This window comes from Cynocephalus volans, chromosome 3 (genome assembly GCF_027409185.1).
Source record: "Cynocephalus volans isolate mCynVol1 chromosome 3, mCynVol1.pri, whole genome shotgun sequence".
NCBI classification, from domain to species: Eukaryota; Metazoa; Chordata; class Mammalia; order Dermoptera; family Cynocephalidae; genus Cynocephalus; species Cynocephalus volans.
Window position 1 is genome coordinate 32,741,228 of NC_084462.1, and position 21,802 is coordinate 32,763,029.

At 40.1% G+C, this 21,802-nt stretch overlaps 1 protein-coding gene and 1 non-coding gene across 2 annotated transcripts in view; one reads left to right on the plus strand and one right to left on the minus strand.

Moving 5' to 3' along the window:
* Positions 1-21,802, minus strand: part of CALN1 (calneuron 1) — a 469,391-nt gene that overhangs the window by 195,597 nt on the left and 251,992 nt on the right. The window lies entirely within an intron of this gene.
* On the plus strand, positions 17,492-17,594 carry LOC134374168 (U6 spliceosomal RNA). The gene has a single exon (XR_010023043.1). It is a non-coding gene; the product is annotated as a U6 spliceosomal RNA (small nuclear RNA).

Consider the following 21,802-nt stretch of genomic DNA (forward strand, 5'->3'; position numbering starts at 1 on the left):
ACATATATGTTGGAACTATCTGAAAAAGACTTGAATGAAACCATTATAGAAATACTGAAAGATGTGAGGGCAAGTCCTCTCAAGAAGAAGGAAAAGACTGAAAGTCTCCACAAAGACATAAATGATATAAACAAGAACACAATGGAAATTTTAGAACTGGAAAACAAAACAAACAAAGCCGGTAACAACAATAAAAATCTCTACAGAGGGGCTCAATTTCAAAATGGAGATGATAGAAGAGTTAGTGAACTTGAAGACAGATCAGCAGAAATTACTAATCATTCTCTTCTCCTTCTATGATTAACGTTCACGCTATCAGTCACAAAAGGAGATGAGAAAAGCTTCAGAGAAGAAAAAAATATTTAAAGAAACAAAGGATGAAAACTTCGCAAATTTGTTGATAGAAATAAACCAACAGATTCGAGAAGCTCAATGAACCCCAAACAGGATAAACCTAAAGAAATACATGCCCAGACACAATCAAATTACTGAAGAGTAAAGTCAAAGAAAGACATCTAAAAATCAGGCAGAGAAAAACAGCGCATTGCCATAGGGAAGCAATGTTTCAAATGACTGCAGATTTCTCATCGTAAAACATGGAGGCCAGAGAAAGTAAAACGGTGTGTTTAAAGTGCCAAGAGAAAACGAATGTCAGCCCAGAATCTCATATTCAGTAAAGATATCCTTCAGGAATGAAAGCACAATAAAGACATTTTCAGATGAAGAAAAGCACAGAAATTCATTGTCAGCAGACCTACTCTAAAAATTTTTTAAAGGGTGTCCTTCAGCAAGAAAAAAATAAGATAGCAGAAGGGAACTTAGAGCATCAGAAATGGTACATACTTGGGTAAATATAATAGATTATTCTCATATCATTTTGGTCTTTAAAAAATGCTTGGTGGTTGAAAACGAAAATTATAACACTAACTGATGGGGTTTTCAATGTAGGTAGATGTAATAACAACCCACTAACAAGCATGACAAAGGAAATGAATTGATTCCTCAGATAATACAAAACTCACCAAAGATGAAAAACACGATCTGAGCAGTCCTATCAAAGAAATTACATTCGTACTTAAAAACTTCCTAAAAAAGGAAATCTTGAGGCCCAGATGGCTTCATTGGCAAATTCTACCAAGCATTAAAAGAATGTTTTTTTCCTTATTGGTAAATAATGCCAATTTCCACACAACTTCTTCCAGTAAATAAGAGAAAGAAACACTTCTCAGCCTCCTTGATGAGGCTAACATGACTTTGATACCAAAACCAAAGACATTATAAGGCAAAACAAGAAAAGTAAAGCCCAATATCTCTCATAAACTGGGACAAAAAGGAACAGCATGAGACTTTTTCCGGCATGATCAAGCTGTTCTTTATGTTGAATGTGTTGTCATGTTCATGTACATGAATCTACACGTGTTAAATGTAAAAGAACTGTACATCCCCAAAATGTCGATTGTACTGTATGTTAACTTAAAAATTGAAATAAAAAATGAAATCTAGGGCCATAATTCTCAGATTGCATGAAGCAGCTTCAACATCTGCAAAATGACATAATAATCTTTCAAAATGGCATGACATATGATGCAATGTAAGGGAGAGGAGTTGGGAGCCTCTTGGGAAAGCTTCCCTTTCTCTTAGAAGGGGACACACCTGGCTTTGGATGTTGTCCTGTGAAGGTGAGCCATGGGGCAGCCACTTTGCATCCATGAGGGGAAGCCAGAGAACTGCTGAGTGGACACCCTGGGTCCTGATATCTTGAGTGGCTGAGTTAGCTAGACAGGAACTTGCCCTACCTTCAGACTCCTGATGGGAAGTAAAAAAGGCATATCATTTCAGGTACTGTCAGCTGAACAAGCCTAACTTGGTTAGTACACCTGAATGTACTTCTGAACTACTATGCATAGCTTTTATGGATAAACTAGACATGTGCATTCGTTTAACAGCAAATAAGAAAAAAAAATTTGTTTTTCTCTGTGAAGATTCTATGAACCCCTCAAGGTGCAATTGAACCTTCTGAGGACAAAATGACTCAAAATCAATTAAGGTAATACAAAACTAATCGCTTTTGGCAGGCACTCCTTGTTAGCCAGATGGACAATTCCAAACAACTCTATTAGATTGGATAATTCATCCAGTTAGGTGGGAATGGTTTTGTAGCCAGCTAATCCTAACAAGCTGTGATGATATAATCCCACTGAAAATTGTATATTTTGCAATAACGGTTTTATTTTAACATAGAGGTATTTGTTAAATCCTGACATCCAATCTTCGAAATCAAGGTCATCTCTTTCATGCTCCATGATGCGGGAGTCCTAGCCTTCCAGTGAGTACTTGCTTAGGCATTTAAGTTGACCCCAAATTCATCTTTGAAAAAAAATCTGGGCCCTGTTTTTATGTGGTTCTGGGGCCACTTCTGTGCAGAAGTGTGGTTGCTTTACATCTGGGCACAAACAAACATCAGGCTATTAAATTTTAATTATCTTTGTTGCCTGTACATTTGGAATCTAAAAAAAAAAAAAAAAAAAAAAAATCATGTGCCACCTTTAAATCCTTAAGTCCTGGCCAGCAATCTCAACTCTTAATTACTAGTTGTTTTGCTACCATGTCCAATCTGTCTGCTGGCTGCTGGTAGTATTCATAGTAACAGAGCTCCTCACTTTACATCAAACTCCACCTTCGCAGCAGTGGCTTCCATCCAGTGGCCCTTGTTGTAGTCTTGAGGGCCACCCCAGAAAGAGTTGAAGTCTTCTTCAGCATGACAACCCTTCAAATATGGCAACCTAAAATAGTTGCAGACAACTATCATGTCCTCACATAATCTTCTCTATAAAGCATGTATTCCCAATCCCACCTAAATCTTCTCTGTAAAGCACGCATTCTCAATCCCATCTAGGATTCACTGGAGAACATGATGTGTAGTCCCATTGGGATCTTGGTTCTTTCCGCCAAATGTGCTTTACGGGATCTCAACGTCATGAGACCAGAATTGAACCCCACACTTATCTGTGGTCTAAACAGTGAGGACAGAGGGGAATAATTACTTCTTTTGTGGTATGATGCTTCTAACAGTGTGGCTTAGGAGTAAAACTCACATTGTGGACAGTCCCCTTGTACTGCAGATCCACATCAAATCTCATGCCAGTCATCTGCACCTGTGCTGGAAAGCTGCCCCCCTCTTGTCGCACCGTTCTCCTCCTGTTCTTATGTAGTCGGTTGTGTAGACACGAGTGCAGAACCTTACAATTGTTTCTGCTACATTGCTTCTTGCTGGATTCAGGCTAATTGTTCCACCCTGTCAAGACCTTTTTGGATCCTAACTCCATCAGGCACTGGCTTTAGGAAATCACTGCTAAAATTTTTGAACAAAACAGAGTGGGGACAAACCCTGTGGCATGTTACCGGGAGCAACCCGTGGGCTCAGCTGTTCATGCAGCTCTAATTCCACCTAACTGCAACAGCACCCGCTGTATTTTCCATGTTATCCACATCCTAAACTTGTCACTGTAAACTTGTGAAATGCTTTGGTGAAACCCAGACACACACTGTCTAGGGCAGCCATTTCCCTTACTTTTCAGTACATGTATTTGTGTGTGTGTGCACATATATATACTTTTTTTTTTTTTCAATAAAAGCAAACATTTCCAGGGACCAACTGTCCTTTTCTGCTTACTGCTGTATAACCAAATATAATCACACATGACCTCATCTGTCTTTGTAGACAGCTACTGTGTCTGTGATTTTTCTCAAGGATTCAAACCTTGGATAGAAACAATACTACAGTTATGATGGAATGCTGTGTGCTTTGACTTCTGCAAAGTCCAGTGAAGGTGCGAGGAGGTCAGTAAAGGCCAGCCTTTGTGAACTCCCTGCTCTAGGACACTAGTGTATCCTGGGAGCCTGGTGACTAACAGATCTTTTAAGGAATCCTGGAGGTGACAGTCGACATTGTACACCAGAGGTGGGCAGAGTGGGAGGTCTCTCTCAGCATGCACGGAGCTCAGGTTCAGGGTAGTCCAGGTGCCTATTTCAGAAAAGGGTTCCCCCCCAGATGGAAGACTCAGGAAGCATGACAGCATTAGGTCTACACCTTCAGCAAGAATAACATTGGCTTATGCCTTTTGACCACTGGTTATGTGGCAGGCACTATTCTGAGAAATTTAAACACATGATTCACTTAATCCTCATGACAACTTATAGGGTAGGTACTATTTTTATCCTCCATTTTGTAAATGAGAAAATGAAGCGTAGAGCAGTTAAGAGCACCTGGAGAAGGAACTACTTAAGTACTTATTACTCCCCAAGTAGGATTTGTCTGAAATTCAAGGAGAGGCTTCCTCCATGTTTTAATTAAGTGATGGGGAGAAGGGGAAATAGAGGCAGAAATTCAGGCACAGCCTGACCTCTACAGATCCAAAATGGGTCCCTTACAGCTTTTCTACCAGGCAGAGCACTCCAAAGAGCAATATTTTGTAGAGAAAAATAAAAAACTGTATCAGGCATACACACACACACAAGAAAAAAAGGTATAGGGGAATTAGGCAATACGTTACAATAAATTGCTTTGCTAGGGAGGCATGCACGTGGGCTGCTGGTGCCTCTGTCATGCACCTGGCAGCACATGCTGGTGCACGAGCCCTGCCCTGGTCCAGCAGGGCCGGCCTCAGGTCACCTGAGGTCTGCACCAAGTGGCAGATGCAAACCAGGAGCCAGGGGCAGGGAGAGTCGGCTGACTCCAGCCACTTCACAAGTTTCGTGGAGTATTTTGATTTTTCAAAAGTTAATCCCTCTATCCGTCTCTGCTTCTGTATACTTTGTATATTAGTCATTATTTATGTGTCTGGCTCCCCTGCTAGGCAATGAGTTAAACTAGACTAATTCAGTAATTTCATTGTCACCAACCAATTTGTGTCCACATCTTCATGCATAAATGTCATCCTGAATTAAACCTCAAATCATCAGTCCTGGCTAAAAGGGACAATGGTGGGGAGAACCGCACTCTCTACTTTTTAGAAAGCATTAGCTCCATCGGTAGAAGATTTTAAAGTACACACAACATTCACTTATTCATAAGTCCTGTCATGTGCTATTTACTTATTTGTTGAAAGTTAGCCAAGCTCAATTTTTTTCTTAATTTTAGACTAATAACAGAAATGAGGAACTTTTAGAATTTTCTTCCCAGACCCCAGTGGATTGCCACCCCACTTGCCTGCACATCCAGCACTCTGGGTCGCAATGGTGGAAGCAGAAGGGATCCTAGATTCTAGCAGTGGCTGGTTGACCTGGGCCAATCATTCTTCCTCCTCTTATCCTGCCTCACTTTCCATATTTTTATGTTGGACTAATAAGACTTATTCAGCTATCACACAAGAGGGTAAAAAACCTCCAGAAAGGTTAAACCGTAATGCAGATACAAAATAACGCTATTTGTATCGTCATGTTTATTGTATTGATTGATGACTGTGGAAAATCAGGAGGAAATAGGCATCCTGAAAACTCTCAGAAGCAGACGTAGATGATTCTGGGTTGCAGTAGAGTTCAGAGCCATTTCTGAGGCCAAGAAAAACCACTTGCCCATCAAGGACAATTTGGCTAGTCAACCAGAACAGCAGATGTCAACGCACAGAGAGGGGGCAGGTGACACCGAGGAGTGGCTGGGAACCTCTGGATTGACTTATGGACTCCTTGACAGCCACTGTGACTGTCGGAGCTCTGACTGCAGAGGGGGCTGTCTAGGAGGTGGTGGGTCCAAGCAGAGGCTGCTCAGGCAGATATCTCTCAGGGGCCACTCTGGCAGGACACTGGCTTGGGTGGGAAGCTATGATAAGTGACACCTGGTATTCATTTCCTGAGGCAGCTCTAACAAATTATCACGTACTTGGTGGCTTAAAAACAACAACAACAAAAACTAATTTTCCCACCGTTCTGGAGGCCCCAGAAATCTGGAATCATATCACCGGACTGAAATCAAGATCACCCCCCCCCCCCTCCAGAGGCTCTAGGAAGACTCCATCCCTGACTCTTCTGCCTTTGGTATCTGTGGTGTTCCTGGGTTTGCGGCTGCATCAGTCCAGTGTCTGCCTCCATCTGCACGTGGCCTCCTCTCTAAGTGTCACATCTCGCTGTGCCTCCCTCTTACAAGGATACGTGTGATTGCACAGAGGGCCCACCACGATAATCCAGGATAATCCCCCCCAAAACTTAATCACATTTGCAAAGACTCTTTCTCAAAATAAAGTAACATTTACAAGTTCCAAGGGCTAGAACCTGATGTTTTGGGGGGCCATTTTCAGCTTCCCTTACCCGTCCCCACCCAGTTTCCGTGCATGCTGAGAACCGAGGATTCCACGGCTCGTGCATATGTGGCTGCACTCAGCACACATAAAGTAAGGTGCCACATAAATGGCACAATGAGAGCAAAAGCGGCCACCAACTGCGGCCTCTTGAAGACGTACAGAACCCCATCAGGAGCTTCCCTTCCCATGAACACCACATCTGCCGCAAACTCTGTGGGGCACAGAGGAGAGTCCCAGTGCCTGATAGGCTCCAGGCAACTCCACCTAACCCTGATCGGTCCTATTTTCTCCTCCCTTCCACCTGAAGTTTTCTAACTGCTTTCCTACTGGGGAAACAGCATCTCTGTCGAGCTCAGCTTGGTCAGTCAATGACCACAACAGATGTGGAAGGAAGAGGGCAGAGGAAGGTAAAACACCGGAAGGAGTGCAGGACAGTTATTAAATTCTCATCTTTTACTCTCCCCAAATTTAGAGAAAACCTGTCATCACTTCTGTATTGGTTCCTCCTACTCCTTTCCTCTTTAAGGGGTAAGAGTTCCCTGAAGTTATCCTGGCTCCAGGAAGTAGGTCCTTTTTTTGTATCCAAAACTTCTCATTCACAACCAAAGATACCACAGGGCATCAATTTCCAAAATTGATAAATAATCCTAGATCAACGCTCTACAGTTACAATATTATAAATGTTAATCTTGTCCATGTTAGCTTGTGCAACTTCAGTTTGAATGGACCAAACTTTGTAGTGTGTTTTTGTAAGGCCTCCTTCCCTGCCCGTGACTCAGTATCTTAAGTCCTATTAGAGGTTTGGTCCATGAAGCCTGTGATGAGATAAATCAGAGGAGCTTCCAATGTGAAGAGCTGATTGAGCTCACCCAGAAGGTCAGAAAAAAAGTAGATGGAAAAGATGGCAGAGTAGGGAGCACTAGGAATCTATCTCTCCACTAGACAATAATTACACTGGCAGAATCTATCTGATATAGTTATTTTGGAATTCCAGGCTACTGAAGGCTTGCAACTTCCAGGGAAAGGCTTGGATAATAAATTGCAGTTAAGTTCAGTCAACTTCATTTCTTAGCACAGTAGCAATTATTCCCTACTACCAACCCCATGGCAGGCACCTGTGCACCTGCTCCTGGAACAGCTTGCATGCAGATTGCAGAAACCAGGTTGGACAAAAAATGCCCTGTCTTCCAAATACAGTGGCTCTGATCCTTGATTGATGCTTCCAATCACAGAGGTGCGAAGAGCCAAGTGGCCATTGTTGGTACACCTCCACCTGTTGTTGCAAGCCCTTCCCCCTCTAGCTGAAGTGACTTCCAGGGGATTTAATGGGCCAACACCATCTTCCCTCCTTTCATTTCTTTTTTTTTCCTTTTGGAAGTCTGACATTAAAGACTAGGAAATTCAAAAGCAACCACACATACAGGAGAAATTAGAAAGTGACCTGCATACCCATGAAAAGGTGCAGGCTCAGGACAAAACCAATAAAACCTTAAGTTGACACATCAGACTTATCACTGGCATAGAGACAGTCTGCAACAATAAAAAGGAAACAAGCAAAAACAACAACAAAAAGCAGCAAACTTTGATTCCAGAGGTACCACATTATTAGATTCAAATGTCCAGTTTTCTAACAGTAAATCACAAGGCATACAAAGAAACAGGAAAGTATGGCCCATTCAAAGGAAAAACAATAAATCAACAGAAACTGTCCCTGAAAACTATCTGATGATGGACCTAACAGACAAGCGTTTTAAAACAACTATCTTAAACATTCTCAAAATACTAAAGGAAAACATTTAAAAAAAAGTCAAAAAAACAATGTATGAAAAAATGGAAGTACCAACTCACTAGAAGGGTTTAAAAGAAGATTTGGGCCAACAGAAGAAAGAATCAGCAACCTTGAAGATAGGATAAAGGAAATTACCAAGTCTCCAGAACAGAAAGAAAAAAGATTGGAGAAAAGTAAACAGTGTCTGAGGCATCTGTGGGTATCATCAATGAGGCCAAAATACACACTGCGGAAATCCCAGAAGGAGAAGAGAAAGAGAAGGAAGAAAGGAACAGAGATAATATTTGAAGAAATAACAGGTAAGAAGTCCACAAATTTGATGACAGATGTTAATATAGACATCCAAGAATCTCAATGGACAGCGGGTAGGATGAACTCAAAGAGACCCACACCAAGACACATTACAATCATATTGTCCAAAGACAAAAGAAAAAGGGAGAATCTTGAAGGCAGCAAGATATAAGTGACTCATCACATACAAGTGATCCTCAAAGATTATCAGATTTCTCATCAGAAACTTTGAAGGCCAGAAGGCAGTGGGATAACACGTTCAAAGTGCTAAAAGGAAAAAGCCTGTCAACCAAGAACCCAATATCCAACACAACTGACCTTCAAGGGTGAGGGAGAAGTTAAGACATTTCCTAAATCAACAAAAGCTGTGGAAGTTAATTATCACTAGACTTGTCCTGGAAGAAATGCAATAACCTGGAGTCTGTCAGGTTGAAATGAAAGGACACTAAAGAGTAACTTGAGGCTGTGTGAAATAAAGATCTTAGTAGAAGTAAACACATGGGCAATTAGAGAAGCTGGTATTGTCACAACATTGATTTGTAACTCTGCATTTTGTTTTCTACATAATTTAAGAAACTAATGCATTTAAAAAAAATATTAGTTTATGGTTTTGGCCACATAATATATAAAGATATAATTTTGCGACATCAACAACTGAAAGGAGTAGGAACAGAGATGCAAAGGAGCAGCATTTTTATATGTTACTGGAATTAAGCTGGTATAAGTCCACATTAGAGTATAACTCTAGTATGTTAAATGTAATCCCCATGGTAACTATAAAGCAAAAAAATACAAAATATACACAAAAAGGAAATGAGAAAGGAATTTAAATGTTTCACCATAAAAAATCAACTAAACACTAAAGAAGATAGTAACACATGAAATGAGAAACAAAAAACTATAAGGCATAAAGAAAACAAACAGGAAAATGACAGAAGTAGGTCTCTCCTTAGCAGTCAGTCTAAAAAAAGAAGAAAATTCTGAGATATGACACAACATGGTTGAACCTCAAGGTCACGATACTAAGCAAAATAAGCCAGCCACAAAAATATAGATACTGTATAATTCCATTTGTACGGGGTACTTAGAGTTGTCCAAAACCATAGAGAAAGGAAGTAGAACGGTGGTCACCAGGGCTGGGTGAGGTGAAACAGGGAGTTGTTGTTTCATGGGTACCAAGTTTCAGTTTTGTAAGATAAAGAGTTTTGATAAAGATAAAGAGATGAGTGGTACAAAACAATACAAATTCACTTAAACACTGAAAACAATACAAATTCACGTAATCACTAAACTAGACACTTAAAAATGGTTAAGATGGTAAATTTATGGTAGGTGTATTTTATCACAATAAAAAATCGAAAAAACAGAACAGAAAACTAGAGGGAGGGTATCTGATAAGTCCTGTTTTCTTTCTACTTTCCTATGGCTTCAAGAACTTTCTATTCCAACCACACGTGTGGATGTTAAACATTACCCTAGAGTTTGGGGGAAGGGAATCATAAAAATGTTTTCTGTGAGGATAAGAAGTGAAATTAGGGTTACATTTAGTCCCTCTTTCAACAAATATTTGTTAAGCACCTACTGTGTGCAAGGGGTCACTTGGAAACTGAGGAGAATCAAATGTCAATATGCCAGGTTCCTGGTCTCGAAGAAACTGACCACCCCACAGGGGCATAAAACATGAGCACAACTACCACATCAGTTTTCTGGATGAGACCGTCCAGACCAGGCTCTGGTGGGTTAGTTGAGAAGGTGAACCAGAGGAGACATAAAAAGGTAATGCGATGGGTTCAGAGAAGGAAAATGTCACACTTGGACTCATGAGCAAAAATGTTTCCAGAGAGAAGACACAGGCCACACTGGGTCTCGGGAGAGTCAGGGCTCAGTCACAGGGGCAAGGCCCTTTGGGTCTCAATGCCACTCTTTGGCCAGTTCTCCTCTGCCAAAATGGATTCGTAAAGCTTCCCATTCTTCTGGAAACCTCACATCAGATTTGGTGCACTGACAACCTATTTGCCACGTTCGTGAATGTTCCTTTACGCCATGCATCCATAGGTATTTACAGAACGTCTGCCACGTGTGGGGCGCTGTGCTATGGGCCAAATGTAAACTGGAGCAGATCGCACCTGGAGGAAGGGGATGGCCTCATGAGATAGATCTATCAATAGACAGATGGGACACAGTGATCCATTAAATGCTACGGAAATGAAGAAAGGAGGCATTACTTCCAGCCACGTCGGAAAGGATTCAAGAAGGCTTTGTGAAGAAGGAAGCAGCTTCAGACGCAGACTCACAGAGACAAGAAAGAGGTGCTCCAGGTTGAGGTCACAGTGCTGAGTTAGTCGGGCTTCTTCAGAGACACGAAACAAAACCAAAACGCTATGTAGGGGGTGCTTCAAAAAGTTTGTGGAAAAATAGAACTGAAACATAATATAAACCTTCCCATGGAATTTTGGAAGCATCCTCATTATGTACAGTATATAAACATATCCTCTCTCTCTGTCTGTAGATAGATAGATAGATTTCCCAGCTCGAGCAGTCAGGCAGAAGTTCCCCTTATTCGCGGGAGGGTCAGTCTTTTTGTTCTAGTCAGGACTTCAACTGATTGGATGAGGCCCACCCACATTGGGGAGGACCATCTTCTTTACTCAGTTTACCTATTTCAGTGTTCATCTCATCCACAAACACCCTCGCGATAACACCTAGAATAGTGTTTGATCAAACATCTAGGCATCCTGGGGCCCAGGCAAGTGGACATATAGAATCAACCATCACAGGCAGGAAGCGAGCAAGCTGCTGGAAGATAACAGCAAGCACTGGAACATCTCACAGTTCAGCACAGGTGAGGCCGTGTCCTGATCTTCAGAGAATGCTGGAGGTTTACTATTTGATTGTTATTCTCTGTCTACCTGGAGGCCTGTGCCTTACAGGAGGCAGCCCCCCTGGAAGGGTGTTGGCCACAGACAAAGTACTCAGCGAGCACCGGAGGAACTCATGCTCCCCTCCAGCCCCATGCTGGCTGGAAAGCTTCGCCCCTCCTTGCAGGAGGCCTGCCCCAGCCCTTCCCTGGCCTGCCCAGCTCCATCCCTGCACTGATTTATTCAGACTCTCTGGGACATTAGGAGAGTCTCACTGTCACGTTTGCTCCTTCTGTGGGATGGTTTTAATCAGCCATTATTCAAAGCCCTCCTGCCCTATCCCTGAAGACCTCAGGCCGTGGGAGGTGGGATGTCAGCAGACAGAGACATCTGGGTGAGAGAACAAACGTGAGAAGGTGCAGTGCTCAGGGATCAGAGTGCAGACATGCTCCTGGAGCACAGGGCATGGGCCCTTACGGCCAAGAGCAGTGATGTCCCAGTGTGGGGTGTCAGGAGGAAAGGCGGGGAGACAAGAAGGCACAGTCATTCCTCCTGTAAGTACTTATTGAGCACCTACAAGATGCCAGGCCTTGTTCTAGTCTAATATATGAGCAAGCTCAGCGAACACCTTCAGGGAGCAAAGCCTGAGGTGGCTGGTGACCTCAGTCTCAGAATGCAACCCTGCGGCAGCTCGGGGCCTGCACGGAGCAGAGACACCCGTTCTGAGCTGTGTCTGTCTGCTGCTGCTCGCTTCTCAGGATTACCAGGGACACAGCACAGGGCAGCTGCCCTCCGAGACTATTTGCTCTCCCTCGGAAAGTTCTCATTTGTGGAGCTGGAGCCATTTCCAGATTGGGTCATAGATGCCTCAAGAAGGTTACTGGATTGGGCCAGGATCCTGGACCAGACAGGGACAGGGACAAGCTAATAACAGACCTCTGAGTCTCCAGTCCTCTCTCTTTGTCACTTGCTCCCTATTCCCAACCCAACTTTTGCCCAAAAGGAGTCTTCCCTTCCCTGGACAAGATCTGTAGGGGTTTGTGTTTGTTTTCACACCCAGATCTCACATAGATGGACATGTGTCCAAGGGGACAAATGACAGGGGTCAAATGAGATCATACCCACTGTGATTGCATGTGTCCATCTTGCTACCACGTAGGAAACCAGAGCCATAGTTTTGCAGACTATTTTCCAGGAAGCTGCTTTCCCTCTCTGTCCAGTACCTGGTAATTGTCACTTACAGACTACTGGAATCCTCTAGGCTCCTGCCCCTAAAATTCTCCTCACCTCTCCAGCGCTGAGAAGGTAGCACAAAGCTTCTAGACAGTTTCCAAAACGAAGTTGTGCTGGGCCCACAGGTCTGTGTCTGGAAGGTACAGTTGCCATGGCAATCCTCACTAATGAATAGGTATGTAAATGAGGGGAGAATCTATTCATCATTTGCCAGTTGTTTAAATGCTTGCCCTTTCCAAGGCTTGGAGAAATGAGGGGCGGGGTGTTGGAGAAACATATGTTTAGTAAAATTTTGGTTGAATGTTTGTTTTCATAATCACAAGAAACAATTATTTTTGGTGGTATCTTCATAAAGTGGTTTATCCTCTGCAGCTACCCTGGAAAGAGAACTGGGATTAGACAAAAACACAGGGAATGGGCCACCTGCACCCTGTGTCCCTCAGGGAAAACTGCAGCAAACATTTACATCACAAGCAACAAGCCCAAATTTTGGCCCCTTGGGTAGTCTGAGTCTTAAGTAAGGCCTAAGAGACTCCCATGCTGTCCTGGCAGCAGACTAGCAGCATCTGACTTCTCCTCCCTGATTTCTGATAAAACTGCCATGAAAATTCACAGACAGACAGAAACTGACAACAGCAACTAATACCGAGGACAGGCGAAAACCAGAGAGCCCAGACTCACAGACTGTCAAGCAAAACTGCACTGTCCTGGAGGTGGACTGAGAAGGGGGCCCAGTGGGGACAAGGACTGGAAAGGAAACAGCGCCCCCTGAACTGCAAACAAATTCCGTTCCTGCAGGCATCGTTTCCATATAATGTTGGGAGACCCTGGGCAATTTACTTAATTTCTCTGTGCTTCCATGTTTTCATCTAGAAAATGAGAACAATAAAAGAACCTTCTCATAGTGTGACTACAAGGATCAAATGAGTTAAGATAGGTAACATGGGTGTTTTCCCACTGGAATATAAGCCCCACACAGGCAGGGATTTCTTTCGTTCATTTCATCTGCAGATCTCTGCTGGTACCCAGCGTAGCACACAGCACATAGAAGGTGTTCAGTAAACATTTGTGGAGTGTGGGGTGTAGATCGTGTGCATAGAATGAGAATCACTGGTTACTCTGCCCTGGGGTATCTGACGCCAGGAAAGACATGAGGAGAGGGTGAGGAGGCTCCTGTGAACGAGGCATGCTGGGAGGTGTGGGTTCCCACACTTGCACAGGCAGGGGGTTCCCTGAACCTTGTTTGCTCTGATTTGGACGGAGAACTGGGAAGGGGTAGCAGGAAAGGGAAAGATGCCCACTCACACCAGCGAACCACCCTGAATGCGTCTGGCTCGTCCAGGGATGAGACGAGGGCTGTTCTCAGCAGATCTGAGAACATGTTGGTGTGAGCAAGGACAATTCACATATCCTCTCTTCTGGCCAAGGACCAGGGCAGGTGGTCATTCAGTCCTCATTCAAGGGCCAATTTGTGGCATGGTGGTGTCATGTGGGTAGGGAGTATGAGAAGATCTTGCTATGGACAGAACAGTCTTCAGGAACAGCACGCTCTTGACACAGAATTTACTGCAGAAACCACAAGAAATGTTTAGAAAGAATTTACCTTATGTTCTCAGAAACTCCTAAAAAACATGGGCCCCGAAATAAAAGCCAAAAGAAACTAGGGGAATTTCAACGATGGTTGGGATGCTGAAAGTGAAGAGAGACTGTCCTTTCACTATAACATTTAGAACAAGTGGGATATGCCACAAAAATCATTGCTTTCTTTTTTTTTTTAATCCACCAGAGAGCAAAGGAATCAAAGAAACCTAAATGAACCAAATTCCAGAAAGTGATGAGCTCTTCCCAGGACAGAAGGGACTCCCATCTGTTTTCATCCATAGTAGATGTGGGGTTAAGGAGGAGTCGGCCTAACTTTTAACAAACTTTCAACAACTGCACATGAGCTGGTGTGACTGATTCACATCCCAAGAAGCCCCAGTGATGAGCACTCTGTACCCACCATGAGTCAAGCCCATGGCTCCTGGCAAGCTTGCGTGGTCAGTGGGGTGAAGGCAGGATAGGGCAGGAATGCTGAGAGGAACCCCAAGGCCCTCCATGGCTGAGGCTTCATGGAGTGTCTGCACCTGCTCTTCAACGACTAGAAACAGGTACAGAACAAAGCAGGAGCTCCTGAAAACCCAGAAAACCATGGTGGAACCAGACAGCAAAGACAACTTCCCAGTTACCAGAATGCTTGCACGGTTCAGAAAGCTGCACGGCTCAGCTATGAAACATAAAGAGATCTGCAGGGTCTTGTCAGTGCTCTCATCCCAGGCCTTGGTGAATCCAAAGTCCTGACACCACACTCAGAATCACTGAAGTCACTGTGAACCAAATCCAACTCAATCTGTCACAGAGCCCCCCTCCAGCTCAACTACACATTTAATTGAGCAAAATCTTAACACTAGTGCCTGGCAGCAGGGTCCTGCCAATCTTCATGGCTAAATTTTGTTTATTTTAGTCTTAAAGGGTTTTTTTTTTCCACACTGTATCTGGCATTCAATCAAAAATTATGAGAAGAAGCAAAAATGTGTGACTGACAGTCAAGAGAAAATTCTACAGAAGCAGACTTAAGAGATGGCCCAGATGTTGTCATCGTCAGACTTTAAAATACTTATGATAAATATATTAAAGGAACCAGTGGTAAGGATAGAAGATGTGAACAAACAGGGGGATTTAACAGGGATCTAGAAATTATAAAAAAGAAACAAATGAAAATGCTATTAATAAAAAATACAATATAGAAATAAAGATCTCATTAGATGAACTTAAAAGCAGACAGAATATAGCAAGCAAAAGGACCAGTGAATAAAGAGTATCCATTGAAACACAAAAAAAGTAAAGGGAGTGGGAAGAAAAAACCGCCAAATATAGCATTTAAGATCTCGGAGACAATATTAAATGGTCTAACAAGTGTGTAATTAGAGGGCCAGAAGAGGAGGAGAGAGGGAATGAGAAGGAATATTTGAAAAGGTGATGGCTGAAGACTTTTCAAAATCAGTGAAAGAACTCAATCAACACCTCCGAGAAGTTTGACACACGTCCCATATAATGAATGCAAAGAAAACCATTCCTAGGCACAGCACAAACTGCCAAAAACAAGGAAAAAATCTTAAAAACAGCCAGTGGGAAAGACACAGCACATAACAAAAAGTAGCAACATTCACGATATTTGCGGATGTCTCATCAGAAACAGTGGAGGCCAGAAGATAAAACAATATCTTTAAAGTACCCAAGGAGGGCTGGCTGGTTAGCTCAGTGAGTTAGAGTGTGGTGCTGGTAACACCAAGGTCCTAAGTTCGATTCTTGTCCTGGCCAGCTGCTCCCCCACCCCCCAAAAAAATAACCTAGAATCTTCCATCTTTGTATATCCTTCAAGAACAAAGGCAAAATAATAAAATTTTCTTCAAAGAGACACTTGTACACCAATGTTCATTCCAGAATTATTCACGATAGCCAAAAGGCGGAAACACCCCAAGTGTCCATCAGCAGATGAGTGGACACACAAAACGTGGTGTGTTCATACAATGAAATATTACTCGACCATAAAAAGGAACATGCTACAACATGGATTAACCTTGAAAACATTATGCTAAGTGAAATACTACCTACAAAAGGATAGATATTGTATGATTACCCTTATGTGAAATATCTAGAATAGGCAAAAATCATAGATTGAGATTAGAAGTTCCCAGGAGAATGGTGAATGGGAGGCATTGCTTAATGGTTACAGGGTTTCTGTTTGGGGTGATGAAAAAGTTTTGGAACTAGATAGTGGTGATGGTTGCTCAACACTGTAAATGTCATTCATGCCACTAAATTGTGCACTTAAAAATGGTTAAAATTGCAAGTTCTACTATGTATATTTGATCACGATTTTAAAAAGAAAAAGAAAAAAAGACAATTTCTGTCAGCAAAAAGCTCAGAGTATTCCTCTCCAGTAGAAAAGCAGTAAAAGAAATGCTTAAAGGAGACCTTGAGGTTGAAGGGAAATGAAACCAGATGCAAGCCCAGATATGAAGGAAGGATTACAGAGCACCAGAAAACATATAATGATGATAAAATCAAAAGTCTTATTTTTGTTATCATATAATAAATAACAATAAATATATATGTGTATTTCTAAATTACTGTAAAGTACTATCAACTGTTTAAGGCAAAAATAATAACATTAAATTGTAGGGTTTATAGTATATGGAGAAGAAAAAACATGACAACACATATTTATATATTGACATTTATATGTTGTAAGAGTCTTAAGATTGTTTGTGGTAAGATTCTTAATATTGTTCATGAAGTAGCATAAGAAAAAATGTGATAAGTTCAAGATGCATATTGCAATCTCTAGAGCAACCAGTAAGTACACACACAAAGCAATACAGCAAATGAGGCAACAGCAGGGACAGAATAGAACACTCAAACACACTCATTGTACCCAAAAGACAGCAGGAAAGGAGAAAGAGAAGAACACAGAGTAGATGGTTCTAATAGAAAACGTGTATCAAAATCACACTTAAATGCAATGCTATCAATAATTTCATAAATTGTAAATGAACACTATTTTTAAAAAGATGGGCTGACTGGATCAGTCTAAAAGGAAAGACCCAACTATATGCAGCTTACAATAAGCAGACCTTAAGGATCAAGACAGTAACAAGTTGAAAGTAAAACAGTTAAATAAGTAAATAATGCACACACTAAGCAATACAGCTGGTGTAACTGTGTTTATATCACATGAAGCAGACTTCACAACAAAGAGTGTCATCAGAGATGAGACATTTCATAATCATGAAAGTATCAATTGGTTAAAACAATAGTAAATATGTATGTACCTAATAACAGATCATCAAAATTCATACAACAAAAAATTGCAAAACTAAAGGGAGAAAGAGACAAACCCACATAGTTGGAGAATTTAATACCTCCTGACAGTAATTGATAGAAGAAGGAAAAAAATTCAATGAAGATGTAGAATGTCATGCTTGCTTTGGCAGCACATATACTAAAACTGGAACAATACAGAGAAGATTAGCTTGGCCCCTGCACAAGGATGACATGCAAATTCGTGAAGCGTTCGGTATTTTTAATGTGGTACATCTATACAATGGAATACTACTCTGCTATAAAAAAAAAGAATGAAACACTGCCATTTGCAACGACATGGATGGACCTAGAGAGAATTATATTAAGTGAAACGAGTCAGGCACAGAAAGAGAAATATCACGTGTTCTCACTTATTTGTGGGAGCTAAAAATAAATAAATAAATAAACACACAAACAACCCGGGGGGGGGGGGAAGAAGACACAACAATTACAATTCCTTGAAGTTGATGCGACAAGCAAACAGAAAGGACATTGTTGGGAGGGAGTGGGGAGAGGTGGGAGGGAGGGAGGTTTTGGTAATGGGCCACAATAATCAACCACATTGTATATTGACAAAATAAAATTTTTAAAAAATTAAAAAAGTATAGTAAGCAAAAAAAAAAAAAGATGTAGAATGTCTGAACAACACCATCAATCAGTTTGACCTAATTTAATTGACATTTATAAAATATTACACAAAATAATGCAAAATACACATTCTTTTCAAGTGCATAAGGGGAACCAAGGTAGCTGGGGCTACAAAACAAGACTCAGTAAATTACAAAGGATGGAATTCATAAAGGGTATGTTTCCTCATGGCAATGATAACAATAAAAAATCTAGGTGATATTGAATGATGACAAGTAAGATATTTAGAGAATATCCTATTATGTAGAAACTAAACACGGTATTTCTCACCAGCCTATGAGTCACGGAAAGAAAAAAAGAGAAAAACACAGGTCTGAAATTAGAAAATATTTCAAACTGATCAACAACATATCAAGATTTATGGAGTGAGAAACACCTTGAGCATCTGGAAGAGAGAACGTGGTGTCCTATACACAGCCTAGAAAAGCAGGTGCAGTCTCCTTTCTCTGCACGTTCCACCTCTGCAGCCGCACACACACCCACACTGATCCTAACAGGATCCTAACAGTGCTGTCAGAACAGATGAGAGAAGAGAGGCAAAGTTTAAAATACTCTGCAGACAAATAATTGCTGTCATTGTCATTGTGTTATAGTACATTCCAGGACATGTCTTTTCTGGACAGCAGCAGGGCAGAGTGTGAAGCCTGTGAGCACCGGAGTGAGAAGGCTGGAGTTGATGTCCCAGCCCTATTATTTACTGTGGCTTCTTGGCCAAGGCACGAACTGATCTGACTCTTACTTTCCTTGTCTGTAAAATGGGTACATGCATGCTTCCTTCCCTACCACATGAAGGAGGTCCTGAATCAATGTTAGTCTATCTAGCTCCTTTTCTCTCTTCAAACTAGGCCCACGTCTCTGAACATGTAATGAAATTTACCATACTTTTTATTTTTATTTTTTATGATATTTCTAATTTATATTATTTTTGTTTTTTATTTTTTTAAATTTATCCATATACAATGTAGTTGATTTTCGTGTCCCTTTACCAATTCTTCCTTATCCTCTCTCCCTCTCCCTTCTCCCCCCACCAACATCATATCTGTTCACTAGTCTTAACAAGTTCAAGGATACTGTACTTTTAAAAAAAAGATTTATGGAATGTGACCAAAGCTTTAAAGCTTTAAATGCTTACACTAAAAAAGAGAGAAGGTCTAAAATAAATTATCTAAGTTTCTACTTTAACAACTTAGAAAAAGAAAAGCAAATTAAACTCAATTAACTTGAAGAAAAGAATTTAAAAATAAAAGCATAAATCAATATGATAAAAACAATAGAGAAAGTTATCAAAGTCAAATTTAGTTTTTTTAAATGATTAAGAAAATTGAAAATCCTCTAACAAGGCCAATGAAGGAAAACATAGTGAAAGAAATTAATAATATTATAAATGAAATAGCCTCTGGACAGTGAGAGCATAATTAGGGGATAGTTTAAAAAATTATGTCAATAAGTTTGACAGTTTACTAAAATGAACAAATTTCTTGAAATACAAACATGACAAAAACTAATGGAAGAGCAAATTAAAAATCTAAATAGCTCTATGGTTGCAAAGAAAGTACTTCATTATCAAAAATATTCCCACAGAGAGGGATGAATAGCATGATAAAGCAAGCACAGCATTGTAAAATTAAAGTGATGCATACCTGGGTGTTCACTGAAAACTCATTCAACGTTTATGCATGACTGAAAATCTTTGTAACATAATTCTAGGAAAAAAAATCATTCTAACAAAGAAAATTCCAGGTCCAGATGGCTTTAAACAAACATTTAAGGAAGAAAAATCCAATTTTACATAAACTCCTTCAAAATATAGAGGAGGAAGAAAACACTTCCCATTTTCTGAGGCCAGCATAAACCCCATACTAAAACTTGACAAGGACATTACAAAAGAAAGTTACAGACCAATATGCCTCATAAACATACAGGCACAAATCCTTAATAAAGTCTTACCAAATCAAATCCAACAGTATCTGAAAAAGAAAATCTATCATGATTAAGTGCAGCATATTCTGGGAATACAAGGCTGGTTGACATGTGCAAATGTCAATGTAATTCACCACATTAGCAGAATATAAGAAAAAAATCATATGATCATTTTGATATCTGCAGAAAAAGTATTTGAGAGAATCCAACACTTGTTCAAGATTTTAAAAATCTTGGCAATTAAGAATAGAGGAAACTTAATCTGATAAAACCAGGAAACAAAAAACCTACAACCAAATTCATACTAAATGGTGAAAGAGTTTTTCTAAGAAAAAGAAGGAAAAAAACATATTGCCTTTTATCACTTCAATTAATCCAAGCTGGTACAATAAGACAAGAAAAGAAATATAAAAGACTCAAAAATTAGAAAGGAAGAATTAAAAATGTTATTTATAAACAACATCTTTGGGTATGTAGAAAACTCTGTGTAAGCTATTAAACACTACTAGAACTAGCAAGATAACAGAATACAAAAGTAACTTAAAAAGGAATTATATTTCTACGTCCTAGTAGCAAACAATCTGAACGTGAAATTTAAAACAATGCAAGATACAATGACATCAAAAATCATCAGTTCTCTAGGAGTAAGTATAATGAAAGATGTGCAAGTAATCTGCAGTAAAAATAAATACAAAAACATTGTTGAGAGAAGTTCAATAAGACCTAAAGAAACAGGGGACACAGCCTTTTATGGATTGGAAGACTTACTATTGTTAGTATTTCCATTCTATTAAAGTTTATCTACAGACTTAATGCAATTGGAATCCAAACTCCAGATAGTTTTGTTAATGGAATTTATAAGCTGATTTTTAAATCTGTGTGGAAATGCAAAAACTCTGGAATAATTGTAACTATTTTGAAAAGATGATCGAAGTTTCAGGACCTCCACTGCCTGATTTTAGGACTTCACATAAAACTGTTATAATCAAGACAGTATAGTGTAAATTACGAAATAGAGCAAATAGGTCAGAAGAATAGAACAGAGAATCGAGAAATAGACTCTCACATTTATGGCCAATGTCCAGTCAAGATTCTAAGTCAATTAATGAAGAAAGAAATTCCTTTTTGACAAATTGTGCTTAGGATAACTGAAAATTTGAGGGCAAACTAAACCTCAACTTCTATCAAACTCCATATACAAAAACTAATTTCACATAGATCACAGACCTACATGTAAAAGCTAGAGCCATAAATCTTCTAGAATAAAACACAGCAAAATATTTTTGTAGCACTGATACAGGCAACAAAATTTTTTTAGACAGGGACCAAAAAGCCCTGAATGTGAAAGAAAAAAGTGATAAATTGAATTTAATAAAAGTTTAATGTGTCTGCTAATCAAATGACACTATTATGAAATAAATATGTGAGCCACAGAGTACGAAAAATCATTTGTCATAGAATGATCTTGTGTAATAGAAATGTTCTATATTTTATATTGGAATATGAGTTACACTGCTGTAATATAATTGCCAGAATGCAGCAAACTGAACACTCAAGAACTGTACATTTTATAGTATGTGAATTATGTCTCAATTAAAAAAATAAAAATCAGGTGGTGCAGGCTAAGGTGAAAAGAAAGCTGGAGAAAATAAGAAAAAATACAACAAAACTAAGATACTAATAGCAGAATTAAAATCCACAATGTAAATCCTCCCTCCAAAAACAGAACCAATACAACTGATAATCAAGATAGTAATATAATTCTCTGAGTAAAAATATATTTTATAAGGAAAATTATCTGCAAATCAAATTAAGAAAAAATATATAAAATTAGAAATCATAAAAATTATATATTTGCAGAA